Below are 14599 nucleotides of genomic sequence, written 5' to 3'. Positions count from 1 at the left end.
TCACACACTTCATCACAGCCATGTTTATTTTTCTTGGCAGACCTACACAGGTCCTGTGTAACAGTTCCTATCACTTAATTTACTCAAATGTTACTTTTATACCTACAAATTACTCACAGAAAACAAATGTTAAAGGACAAAACACATTGCGTTTGTCAGCACCACTTGTTTCTGACAATCCTCTTTGACTTATAAAGGTAACTCTCAATTTCCCAGCAGGGTGCAAGGCTTACAAGAGGAATAATAATGCCCTCTAAACTTGTATCTCACAAGGAGTTGGTACGAAAGATACTTAAGCATGAAACATTTGCCAAGCAACCCTGTAAAAAGAAAAAATACTAAGACAAGAACTCCATGACAGTAAATGCCATGTGCAATAAAAAATGTGGCAAGAGTTTGCAATCCTCTCTAAGTAACAGCAGTAACAACAACATAAAATCTCCCACTGAGTTCGCTTGACACAAACTATCCTCAACTGCTCAGCAAAACCAAGAAGGACAGGACTTCTATTTGTAGCAGCTGTCTCTAATGCTGAACACCCTGTGAACACTTCGCAGCGAATAATGCTTTCCTACTTAGCCACTGACAATGAGAAACTAGAGCAGCACAAAACATCAGTGCTTGAATAAGATGAGTGCAGAGAAAAAAAAAGTCCCCAAAAGAGCACTGGTTTTTCAGCAAAGACAGCTGAGATCTGCAGTTTATTATTAGCACCAGCTGACAGTCAATGGGAGTGAAGCCAAAGTTGTACCAGTGCTTGAGGAAAGGAGTCAGGATGACCTAAACTGCATCAGTTTAAATCTGGCATTAGTGTGAAGTAAGCAAATTGTCAAAATGCTCATCAGCAGAAGTACATAATTGATAACTCTCAAAGTCATGCTGGGAAAATATTTAACATCCATTTTTATTTTTGTGGCAGAAGACTGAAGAGCTCAGAGGCACAAATAATTTTTCAGGTATGTGCTGCTATGATCCTCGGTCAACTGAAATAAAGGACTTTTCTGTGCTAGTAAAACACGAGAACAAAGATGAGAAATCAAAGGCTGGGAAAGGCAAGTAAGTGGAGGAGTACTTTCAGCTGAAGGTAAAAGGAAGGAGCAAATGACATCCTTCTTTTTTTCCCAAACTTGCCTCACCTCCCATTCAGAGTTATCTTCCACAGCATGTTATTACCCACTCCTGGATTACACTGCACAGCGCAATTCCTCCTTTCTCCCTACCTTTGCCCAGCACAACCTCCTCCTGCACAACACACTGAATGCCATAACATGCAGGTAACAGCTCTAACACACAGGAGAGGCTCCAAAAGGCCCAGGAATTCAAAGGTGCTGGCATGACCCTTCTCACTACATGATGACAAGCAGTCAATACATCTTGGCATTTCAAGTACAGAGGAGTCATCACACCCCACCATCACAATGATCCACACGCAGACTGTCTAAATCTTTAATAAAGAAAAGCAATTAATGCTTTCAGAATTTTAAGGTATTATAACTGCTTTCTTTCTGCTAACACGTCTTGCTCTCTTCCCACTTATATGCCAAAACCTTTCAAGGGGAGGTCAACAAGTGGATAAAATCTTTGTTATGTCATTATAATCGAATGGTCATTGGACTAACTCTTCTCTGGAAGAAGCCTGGGAAGAGACAGAAAAGGGATTTGGAGCAGCTACATTGCTGGTGCCCAAAAAAAAAACAAGAGTAGGAGGAGATATAATTAAAATAGAAACAGTTTCTGTCACCTGCACACCTTTAATTGCAATATGTTGACCAAGTTGGGCTCATGATGTTAACAGCTGTTCTCAGATCTACAAACTATGCTAGGTAAGGTATGGTTTTAGCACTTTTGCCAGCTGACGATTCACAACTCAAGTGCTAGAGGAATCATGCATGTTAATTAGGACACACTTTTCTTGAACGGAAGGCAACAGAGGTGGGAAAGAGGAAGAATAAAGTGTAGAAAGAAGAGCACAAGGTAAGAGCAGAACCACACATTTTGCACTCCAGCTGACTTGCTCAGGATTTAGCCACAGAGCACAGGAGTGATGATGCAGACTGTCTTTTCAGTCCCAAGCTCTAAGATTTACCCAGCAACATTGCAGCAGGCACTGGCTGCAAGCGCCCACTGAAGCCAGGGGTGCTAAACTGCCTGGGGCCTGAGTCTCAATAAATCTGACTGGTTACTGATCTTTAACTACAGGGACAAAGCCCTGTATAAGTGTCAGTGTTCAAATAGTGCATCTGTTCAACCAAAATATAAGAAAAAGTAGTCGCTGAATTACTTATAATAGTATTGAATAATTCATTTTTCATTTTAAAAAGATAATATTTTAAAAAGATAAAATAGGTCATTCAATTCTCAGAATTTGCTTTTAGAACAGATGGGCTTAAAACTCTACAATTTAGTCTTCCATCATATGTTCCTCTAAACTGAACATGCAATTTCTTTAGGTGACAGCTTGCTTTTCCCTTTCCTCTCTCTGTGCCACCTGCCAGAATGGGTCTTTGATCTTCCCCCAGATATAAAGGACATATATATTTTTTTAAACTCACAAAGCTACTAATTGACCTTAATATTACATAAATAATTAAATGTTTCCCAGCAGTATCTTTTCTTGGTCAGTGAGATGCAGGTTCTAAAAGGAAAGTAAAATACATTCCCATGTGTAAGTTCTTCTGGAAAGTTATGTTCCCACTCTCCCAAAACCTATCTGTCTTCCCTTTTGAGTAGACCATAAATCAGAACTACCCAGAAACTTTACTAGCAAGGGGAGAAGAAAGTTTTGGAGACAGAGCTTTTAACAAAAAGATTGGATGACAAAAGAATAAGGAGGTAGGTGGCTGAGGCAGGTGTTTCCAACAACCCTATCTCACAAGCCAAAGAATGCAAAAGAGAGTTTAAATTATATTTCTGCCTGATTAGAGGTAGAATTCAAACTACTCCTCCAGGAAAGCACCATTCCTCTTGTTTGTCGGGAAGAAGTTGCTCACCTGTAGCCAAGTGGGCAGAACACTTGATCATAGAGGCGAGGTGTTCATTCACCTCTCTGCACCTGCCCAAGCTCTCTGTCATGGGCAGACTCCCAAAGTACCATCATCAGAGAACAGAGTGAGGAGGGGCTGGAATCACATCTTCCTGATTTGCAACTGATGCCAGTGCCCCCAGTTTCTGGGGTTTTTCTGTGAAAACTATTTAACCTAATTCATCACAAGTTCATACAAGTTTTAGCTTCCAAGACTTTTTTGACTGATCATCTTTAGCGAGAAAGGTTCTAAATGCCTGTCAGAGACATTACACAAGCTGAGTGCCACACACCACAGTTAAATACTTGAAACTGGAAAAGGGCTCATGTTCAGTAGCCTCTGGAAAAGGGCTCAGTTCAAATGCAAACACAGGAAAACATAGGCCAAAAAATAACCCAGCCCTGACGAGCCATTTGTTATTGTCTCAGATTAATATAAAAACTTCATTAAAAACATGCAAAAAGCCAACATTTAACTGTAGTAACAAAGGAAAATTCAGTCAAGACAAGACTATTACAGAAACAGTTAAATAAATTTTCTGCATGATGTTCACTATCCAAGAAGAGAAGACTCTGACAGCTCTAAAACAAAGTAGCAGCAGAAGCTTTGGGAAAGATTAACAAAATGAAGAGTCACAAACCAGCCAGATTCAAGAGTTCACCCAAGAGCTCTAAAACAATGGAAGCATGATCAAATCAACTGCTATAATAAACAAGATAATTGGTAGGCACATGGGAGTATGATGTAATGGGGAAGAGAAAGCATGGCTTTGTAAAGAGAAGCCATAACTTCAAGATTACTAGCGTTTCTGTAAGGAGTTAACGATTATTTGGATAAGGATGATTTGGTTAATGTAGTATATTTAGATTTCTGAATAGCTCTCATAACCCAAAAGCTCTTAAACAATTTTGTCATAAGGTAAAATAAAAGATCTGTCATGATTTACTACTTAAAGGATGGAACTGAGTAAGTGGGCAGTTTTCACAATGTTACTAGTGGAATTGCAAAACAACCTGGTCTATTAAAAATAAATACCGTGGAAAAGATGAGAAATAGAAAGGCTACAAGTTTGTTACATAACTCAGGTCAGCTCAAAGTAAATCTGCCTACAGAAAACTGCTTTTATGGAGACTACACATGACAAGAGCTGGTGAAATTCTGTGTTGATAAATGCAAAGTAAAAGACAACTCAAACTAAGAATTCACAAGGATAAGTTCTAAATTACCTACTGTTCCCAAGGAAGACATCTTGTAGTTGTTGCCAATAATTTTCTGGAAACAAGGCCTTAGTGGCCAATGGCAGTCAAAAGGGTGGAAGTAGTGTTTAAAACTATTAGGAAGGAAACACAGAGTAAAACAGAAAACATCACAAAGCCAGAGTGCTCACATCTTGAATCTCTCACACAAAGCTCAGCAGCAGCCTCAGGAAAAAACAAGGCTCTTCAGCTTGGAAGAGACACCTTTGTGTCATGAAAACAAGAGAATTCTACCAAATCAGGAAAGAGACTGCAGGAAGTGAACAGATTGGCAAGTCATTATTTCTCATGTCAGGAAAACTTCACAACCCCACGTTTTTGTGGCAGTTATTATGCAGCAAGCATAAAACAACAGAGCCACTTTCTTCGAAAAGGCATAATTATATTGTGGAATTTACCACTGCAGAGAATAAAAGCACACACATATCCAAAAGCAAATTCATGAAGGACAGCATTAAACACAGTGTTTTGGATGTATCTTCCACCCTCTCAAAAGCAGGATTTGCTCTCTTCCTCCTGCTCTCATTAAGTGTCTGCCACCAGTCCCAGAACACCAGGATAAGTTGTCTATTCCAATCTGGTGGCACTTACCTCTTGTTCTCTCCTGGTCTAGTCCCAGTATGAGGTACTTCAAGCTGTCATATGAGGCTCTTGCTTTTCTGTCCAGCCCTGAAAGTGTTTGCTTCTGAGGAGTTTTTGTCTTTAAGTCTCACTAGTCAGACCTAATACAAAATCAAATTAATTACACTCCTCAGAGGTAATTATTTTATTTTAAAAACTTGCAGATGGAGAAGAAATTGCAAAGATGGAGATTCCAAGCTACCAAGAAGTGCATGATACTCTTTGCTCCTGCTGATCAAAAGCGGATGCAATAGTGTCAAATAAGACAGTCTTTGAGCATCAATAAACAAAACAAGCTAAGAACAGAAAGAGCTGATGTCCAGCGCTGCCAGGATTTGGCAGTGTGCTTGTCTTCTGTTTATAGAAAGCATAATGGCAGCATACAGCCCTTACAGGGACTGAGCAGAGGATTTGTGCAGTGTCTGCACTATAGAAACCTGCTTGATGTGCCACTTAGCTTTTACAGAGCCTTGCAAAAACCAGAGGAAAAACATAACATAGATCCTGCATCTTCTCCCTGTTCAAAGTATTGTTGCAAAGGACAAAGATCTGAGGTACTCATCAGCCCACCACTAAATACACCTTGCCTGTCCCCCAAAAAACTAATGGTTCAAACTAGAGTAGAAAAATAGAAGTGGAACAGGGCAACCCTAAATTTAGACTCTTTCTTCATGTACATATAACTGAAGGTGAAAGCCAGGCATATAAGCATTTAACTAGTTGATTCTGAATACTGAGATACTCTTAGATCTTTTAAATTATTTACAGGCCTAAAAGGGTGGTCAAACATGAAAAATATGTCCAATTATTAAGAATAAAAATAAAATAAAAAATAGATCATGCTTACTTTCTAAAAATATCTACAGTACTAAACACACATTCAGCAAGAGTGAATTCCTGAATCTATGAGCACCAAAGCAGTGCTTGCTCTAAAAGCTCTCGCTCTTTGAATCCCCATTCATTTTGCCCAAATGCTACACTTAGATTATATTTTAAAATTACTCCACAGCATAAGGAAAGTATGAAAATGCGTCTGAAATTACTTACTCTCCTACTTTCTTATTTTAAAATAGTATTTTAAAAAAATAGATAAAACCAATTTTTTTTAATGTTCAAGCAATTTCATTCCTTGACTCGTGACCACTAACAGCATTTACAGCTCTGTAATTTACAATCAGGATAATCAAATCCTGTGCTTTGGGGTAGGAGCTGACCTCCACAGGGGCTGGGAAGAAATTTTCTCCCATGTGCTGCACTGCACAGTTGTAGAGGTGCATTGTCAGTACAATGGAAAGTCCACCCCATGTGAATGGTGATGGCAGAATATAAGGCTTTGAATGCCAAAAATGCCGAAATGACAAATTCTATGTGATTGATGAGAAATCCCTGTGAAGCTTTCTATTCCCCGCCAGACTCTGCTGCTTGCTGTGCACGGACCACGAGATCACTGAGTCTACGACTTCCAGGACAGTCTAGACAGTACAGCTCCAGCAAGGCAGACAGAAATAGAGAAGAATCTCTTTCCTACCAAGCCTGAATTTAAATTTCTCCTGTTGTAAACAGCTCCTTGACTCACTAATCTTACCCCCAGCAAATATAATTTGATTTTACTGTAGCCATATATGTAAACATAATATGAGAAAATCATGGCATTAACATTATTAACTACTAACAAAATTATATTCCTCAAGTAAAAGCTGGAACGTAACTTAATTTAATCTAATACATTCCATGCACACAGACACACACAGACACACATATATAAACTCACACCAAAATAACATTAATTTAAACATCATGTTTCTGAAATCCACTAATCTGAGGTCAGTATATACATGATTGAAAATGGCACTTAAACAGGATTTCTTTGTCATTCTATTGTATTTTCTATTACCATAGGACAACAGTAAGAATGAATATTTCAGAGAAATCTGAAATTGGGAGGAACTTATATTTCAATATCCTATATAAAATAATAAAGCAAAACTAGGAGTTTGTTCTGTATATAGGAGCAATACCAGTGACAGCCACAGCCCAACCCAGTACCATAAATATTTAAGTGCCAGCTTGAACCTCCCATCTGCTGACATTGCTATCCATACAGTTATCAGGACACACACGTGAGCTGCACAGCAATGCCCCATGCCAAGAACCACCAAAGATGGCAGAGGGAAAAGGGTGAGTTGGTGACCAAAATCCTTGTCAAAATACTGTTTTAAGGAAACATAATTCCATTAAGCACAAGTAGAGCAGCTTCACTACTGGCTTAGTGACCCTTCTTACAGACAGCATTCCTTCTGCTGGGAAGCTCCAGCTTACCTGAAAGTCAATGTCATAGGGATGAAGCTGAGTGCTGGAGTTGGTCTGTGTCATTAGTGTTGCTAAATACAGGGCTCTACCTATCCCATAAATATGCATGGTAAACTTGAGACCAAATTTACAAGAGAATGTCTCTAAAAAAGTTGCTGAAATCCATGTGATTGCTCCACACTGCCTTTAAGATGCTCATTCAAGTAGCTGAACATGAAATACCTGATCTGTAAAGTTTTAATTTTATTTCTAAATATTCCCATTCTCTCTTTCTCCCTAGAAGTATTCATAGAAAATTTTGGGTTTATGTATGCATCAAAATACTTATCCTTTGTATCTGCAAGAGTACTTTAGACTAGAAAACACACTTAAAATTGTATTAATTTCCACATTTACTCAAATGGCACCAGGACAGGGGGTGGAATAAAACAGGGATGGCATGAAAGCCTTGGCATCTGAGTGACTACCCCAGCTTTTGAAGCAGCAACAGAAATACATCCTTTTAACTTGAAATTATTATTTCAAGAAAAACCGTATGTACTTAAAAACAGCATTCCAGGTAGTCCACATAATATTGCAAAAATATACTTTGTACTAAAGTTTTTTTATAGAAGTCAAATTCAAAAAACAGTTTAGGTCTGTGCATGTACAAGTAAAGCAGTCTGTGTACGTGTGGGTGTGTAAATACCATATACCCAGATGCAAACCTTCAATGCATTAAGTAAACTTCAGCTCTATACCTTAGTACTCAATTCTGAGTCTGGTTACCTTCCGGATTGTTAAGTCTTTCTAAATTAGAACAAGCAATTTCTCTTTGTTTTACCTAATATTTGAAAATGGCAAAAAAGTCCCATGGGTCACTGAAAATTATCCCTTCATTCCTGCCGCCTGTTTCAAGTCAGTCAAAACATTCCAGACTTCAAAAGGGGGCTTTGCCTGCTTAGGCCATTTTGGTGTCCTTCTATGGTTGGCCTATGAGGGATTGGTTATTTGGATAAATTAGTTTGTGGAGCCTGCTGGCCTTCTAGAAGACCTCAGTGTCTGACTGCAAATTAGTTCTACCGAACATGTAGAAATCCCTGGGCAGACGAGAAGAAATAAATGGTGATAAAATCTAATACTACAATGTTTGTAATGTGATTTTATTCTGCTCTGTAGCTTGTAAGCAAAGCTAATGTTGAATTAAAAATTTTCAAATATAAAAATGTCCATGAAAGCACAAAATCAGATCAGTATCCGAGTCACAGCAGAGAAGGCTGGATGCCAACTTTAAAGTTAAGCTTCCCGCAGGAATCTTTTACAAGAGCAAACAAAAAACCTCCTGGTTTTCCACAGAATCAAGTAGGTATTTACATTACGGATGCACCCCTGCTTAAGCCAGGAAGTCACACAGTTGAATTCGGCTGGAACTTGGGCTGTGAATAAACTGCTATGCAGTCTTTCAGTGCATAGTTGTACAACTGCCTAAGGAGAGTTTATCCTTAAGGAAGAGAAGTCAGAGAGCCAAAACTAACAAACATGGCTCCTCAAGCGGAACAATGGTCCAGAAAACCTAGTAAAAAAGAAAATAAACTTCGCTGGCAGTTTGCTTTTTACTGTTAAGGGCTAAGCTACAACTTCATCAAGACTTTCAAGAAGAGACTCCATGCTGAATAGTTGCACACAGTGGCTGGAAAAAGTCAGATGGATTGTTTATTTCTCATATGCCCACTTTTACAAGTCTTCTAAGAATGTCTCACTCTGTTACAAAGCAGAAGTTCCACCCCTCTGAGGAAACAAGCATTTGCAACTAAGAAAAGTGGTGGTATCTGTATGGACCCCAACCCCTGCAAGGTCTTTGTGACATTGAGGAATATGCCGAACACTACAAGCTGTGGGTAGCAGTACTTCCGTCAGAGATGCAAGCACTGCTGCCTACGGCACTTTAGGATTTCTGCCACCAACGAGGAAAGGTACATTTTAAATGACAAGAATTTCTCCATGGTGTTTCTGCAAACATAGATGAATGAAAAGCCTGTAGTGAATAATGTTTTAAAACTGTCCACAAACAGCTTACAATTTTCAGGAGTATTTTCAGTAAAACCTTTTGAAAGAAAAAATTCTATTAATAGTTACTGATTGAGTAGTTGCTATAGACAGCCTAGCAGCAGCTCACTTCAATTTGGGGAACTTAAATACATCAGCTAGTTCCGGCTGTTCATTCTTTTTGACACTTACTGAGCGTAATACGTGGGTTTTGTGGCTTATGTTTCCAATATTCTACCAATTGCAGATAGAGAGGGGAAGGGGAGTGGGAAGGGCGCAGGCGATTACATTTTATAGGCTCAGTTACAGATTGCAATTGCATGGTGCTTGCTGGTTATTGCCTTGCAGAGCTTTCCAAAAAGGAAGCGTGTCACGCATTTCTTCAGAACAGGAGGGGAACACAGAGGGGAGAACTTTGCCAGTCTTTGACAAAAACTAGGCAGCACATGCATGACTTTCACAGTGACAACGCTCTAAGTTTTCAACCGAAGGTAAAATACTTCTATTTTCACCCTTCCTCCTCGTAGACTTTGTTCCCTAATGTGACAAACAGGTAATGTGAGTAAGCATGACAAGCATGTCATTGATGATGCTGTTCAAATGTGCAGGTCACCAGCCATGCCCTCAGGCACAGCCATGCCATCACCGTGGCCGTGGCCTCTGAAACCACTCGAGAGTTGTGCCGCCGGATCCTGGCTCGCCTTGAAACAAAATGAACTTTCTAGCCCTTCTGGTAGTGAAGATAACCTTGAAAATGTGAAGAGAGTGTAATCTGATGCCTCAGTAAGACTGCAAGGAGCTTGAAACAAAGACAGAGAGATGTGAACTGCCCCAGCCATCTCTCTCTGGGCCCCATGGACTCAGCATTTCTGTGGTCGTGGAGTCTGGCATTTTTCCAAGATTCCACAGAATCTCGCATGTTTGCTGCAAAATTCATTATTTTGCTGCAGCCAGGTGCTGGATGTTTTTTGGTTTGGGTTTTTATTTTCTCCCTCCCCCTTTCTTGCAGAAACCAGCTACTTGCTCTGTGTGTTTCCACTAAGGGAGGTAGGAGGTGAATTTTCGGTGCAAAGTGCCGCCCTCCGGTATGTGGCATGGGAGAAGGGTCCAGGGAGCAGCAGGGAGGAGAAAGAAGTTGGAAATACACAGCCAGGCTGCCCAGAGTGCTGACTGAAAGCTGAGGTTTGGGGGCTCTGGGAGGAATCAGAGAAGACTGACTGCAAGAGTGGACCAAGAGCACCTCCTTTTTTGGCTCATTGGGTACACACCATTTGGATCTACCTTGACTGCTGAGGGCCTCAGAGTCTTTGCTCTGTTTTCCAGATGGGCAAACTCCATCATCAAAAATACTCCTTGCTGAAAATTCTTCTTGGTGTGCAATTTTACAATGAGAATTTTCAATTATGAGCCTGGACAGGTTAGGAATGAAAATTATTTCATGTTATATAATAACTTAATATTGGTACCAGAGAGAGAGTTATGGAAGAAAAGCCCTCCAAAATACCCCCAGAGGGTATAGTAATTGCTAAAAACATGCCAGTATTTACTTGTGAAAATTTTCTTGTGCTGAGTTTTGCAAATAAATAAACCCCACACATTAAAAAAAGAAAAGGCAAATCAAATGAAATAAAATACTTGCTGACCTCTACACTGCCTTTTTTGAGTTTTTTTTGGAAGTCATCATCAGGGTGCCTCTAACCATCTGGGTTATCATGTTGAATCTTATCACTGTTTGTCATGTTTTTAGGGCTTCTAGAGGGTTTCTGGGGCAATAGATTCATGTCAATGCCAAGTTTGGAACTGGTAGACTTAGCCTACCACAAATACAAGCAATGATAATTTTGCATAATTTTTTTTAAAATCAATTTGGTATAAGAAGTACTATTACACAGCCCCAGGCTCCTTACAATTAGAATTTCTATAACACCCAAAATGATATTTTCATCTCAAAAATAATTAAAACAAGAGGTTTTTTTTTTATTTCTCAAGTATATTTGAGCAGTGGGACCTGTTGCAAATGACTGACAGACAGAAAAGCCCCTTCAGGATGATAAAGAAAATACTAATTAAAAAAACTCAACCATTTGTTTTAGCTTGATGAAACATGAATGAACCATCTTTGATAGGTGCATATATCATTAGCAAAAAAGCTTCAAAGTCTTTTTTAGACTTGGAAAGAAAGCAACAGAACTTCAATGAAATTTTCAGACAGGATGAAATACTGACATCCTCTGTCCAGCCAGCCTCAGGTTTGTGTGTTGCTTCTTTCTCAAGCACCTAGTAAAGGAAAGGCAGGGGCAGACATAATGTTCAAGTCTGCAAGCTCAAGTTTGAAATTAATTTCCTACAGAATGCAAATCAAATAGGTGACAATTAGTACAATTAGCACCATTTCTTGATTAGGAAATGGCTAAAATACTCTCTCAGCTGTGTGAGGGTAACAGAAGTGCAGAAGTGAATTTACTGGGCTTATTATGGAATCTTCTGCACACATCAACACTGACAGGCTGTATTCCCAAGTGCAACACCATCCTCTTCCTCAAAAGAGAAATCTTGGCCAAAGACAATGGCAAAGTACTTCCTCATATACTCTCTCATACTGTTGTCTGATAACTTTTTTTACATTATCCAGCTTCATTTGTCAGTTGTTGAATAAAGCTGCTCCCTTATCCACATGTACCTGAAATTGCTTCCACCACATAGTTTGCATTGGCCAGTTGCAAAATTAAATTACCTTTCAATTGGTATGTGTAGGGAAGTTTTATTCTTTTCCTATGGACTATCACCAGGTTTTCAAAGCCACTACATGTGTTTGGGATCTTAAATCCCAAAAAGGTTTCTGGTTTCTAATTACAGAGTGCTAATCTATCCCTCACACTCTCTTACTTTCTATGCACACACACGGAGCAAAATAAACAAAAACCAATGTTCATGCCGTCATCTTTATTTTCACTGAGACTATTTTGCCTTCTGATGACTGCTTCTAGGAAATCTCCCTGCTGGTCAAGTGGCTGATGTAAATGCAGCAGACTGTCCAGTTATGAATGACTTCAAGTGAAACCTAATTGAAGGATCTGATTCCAGGGTTTAATACCCCAATTTTAAACCTCTCCAATGACACTGCAATCAGAAGAGTCACACCCTGCCCTTTATCATGTACCTTTGGAAACCTCAGTCCTCATTGACAGAAGCCTGAGGGCTGGTCAGTGCAGTGGGTCTATTCAGCAGTTACTGGCTTAGATTTTGATAATCCTGATAGCATCAACAACTACCACCCACTTGGGTAATGTGAAGGGAAACTCTGAGCAAATGAAGCATTTTACAGGCTCCCTGGACCAAGTGGTGAAAAGAAGGAATGGAATGAATAACCCCAACAGGAGTGCTGGTGGTGCCAAACCATGAACAAATATTTCCCTTCACACTCCTGTTATGTTAAGCGACAGTTACATTTGTCATTACACACAGCCCCAGCACACAATCACCCAGCCCAAACCCTCCACAGCACACGGGGCCCAGGCTATGCCAGGCACACAGAGGGGAAGTATTGCAGTGGAAGCGACAGAAAATCCTGACAGCATCAGGGAATGGCTTTTCATGCATGAAGGAAAGCCTGATTCCAAATAGAACGAGGAGCTTGGGTGGTGCTGAAAGCTCTGGCATGGCAACTGCAAACAGGACCATCCCTGTTTAGTGCCTGTTGGTAACCATGGCCACCCTTTCCCTGAAAGCGAACATGGTGGTAGCAGTGATGGATAAACATCCACATAGAGACAAGACTGGAACAAATGAACATTGGAAAATAATCAAAGCCATATTGCTTCAGACAGCAAAAATTGCACTACATATGAAGCATAACAAAAAACACACAACACAACAGGCTTTTTATCAGGGACTTGGTTTTTTTCTACTCTGTTGCTACATGAAATGGAAGCATCAGCAAAACTGGATACAGAAACATAAAATACAAAGGGAAGAGTGAGAGAGAATAGACTACTGTCAAATGTAGAAAACAAACACATCAGGAAAAAATGCAGGAAATAAGTCTAATTAAATTTACTAAATAGCTTTTGGACTGATTTTACAACTGGTAAAAACAAGGTAATCTCAATACATACACTTTCTGTTAAACAATTCAGAATAAAAACATATATGTAGCATTTTGAACTTCACTGAGTGCCAAGAATGATGTCACAAATTAAACTAACAAATCCAAAACACACAACCAATCATTTGACCATACATTAAACATTCTTAATTGTGCTTGATAGTTTGCAAAATTTCTTATTATTGTGACTCTACAAACAGGCATTTACAACAACAACAATGCTACTACATTTTTTTGCCACTGTTCTTAAGACTTTGCAGCTAGGAGTTGCACTCGCTTTTCTCAGAAGCAGTATTTGCATATATTCACAAAGGCAAAGAGAAATAACTTCAAATAATGGGAAGAAAACTCTCCAACAGATAAAAATGTTAACACATAAACACAGCAGGCCAAATATTTCTTAGAGAAAGCAACAACCATAATTTTGTAATATGAATCGTTGAAGACAAATATTTTTAAAGCCATACTTAATTTTCTGTAGCTTTAGCACAAGCCTCCATCTCTCAATTAATTTCATCATTCCCTGCTTCTTCCAATCACTTAAACTGCATGTAGCTCTCTTAAGACTTTCCTTTGCTTGGTTGCCACAAAAATAATTGCCACTTTAAAAGCCGCAACTTTTTTTCTCAGGACTGACAAGTTGTTTACTTACAGACTTCCCATTTATTCCCTCGGGGTCTTCCATTGATGATTTCTCCTTCCAAATTATATTTGGGCTATTAGTTACAGGGAGCTTCAGACAGTGCTAGCACACACACACCTGTGGAAAAGACAGCACCACATCGGCGGATTAATTTGTTGGCATGAAACTAGGAGCCGATCTTCACTTCTGCAACTTTCCAGCAACAAACAAGTATTCACAAGTTGGGAGCAGTTGCCTTTGAAGAATTGAATCAGTCATGAAAATAAACACATAACTGAGCTGTTTATTGCGAATCCACGCAAGCCAAAAGCAGGCAGCGAGAGCCCCGTTGTGCTCACTGTCTGCAGAAGAATAAAAGGCAGCCAGGAACGCTCCTACCGCCACTATTTCTGTGCCAGCAACACATCTCTTTTTCTCCTTTTTCCTTTTTTTTTTTCCCTTTAGGAAGCTCAGCCTTCCCCTGATATCTATCAATGTCAATCGTACTTTAATGCTAAGAGGAAATAATAACAAAGCAATATGATTGTAGACTGAGCCAGGATAAAAAAGAAAATCCACAAAATTTTCAAACGTTGCCCTCAAGCTAAGGATATTTTTATACTAAATCTCTTCAAGT

The 14599-nt window shown here is 39.4% G+C and overlaps 1 protein-coding gene across 1 annotated transcript in view; it reads right to left on the bottom strand.

Annotated features, from left to right (window-relative positions):
• EYA1 (EYA transcriptional coactivator and phosphatase 1) overlaps positions 1-14012 on the bottom strand; it is a 145079-nt gene extending 131067 nt beyond the window's left edge. Inside the window, exon 1 of the mRNA XM_054284733.1 lies at positions 13993-14012. The gene's annotated coding sequence lies outside the window, so the exon portion shown is untranslated. The remainder of the gene's footprint in view (positions 1-13992) is intronic.
• Between the last annotated feature and the right edge of the window lie 587 nt (positions 14013-14599).

The sequence above is a fragment of the Melozone crissalis genome, unplaced genomic scaffold (assembly GCF_028551555.1).
Source record: "Melozone crissalis strain CALT ecotype California unplaced genomic scaffold, PUWL_Pcris_2 ptg000042l_1, whole genome shotgun sequence".
NCBI classification, from domain to species: Eukaryota; Metazoa; Chordata; class Aves; order Passeriformes; family Passerellidae; genus Melozone; species Melozone crissalis.
Note: the sequence above shows the minus strand (reverse complement) of the source record. Positions and strands in the feature narration are given on the sequence as shown.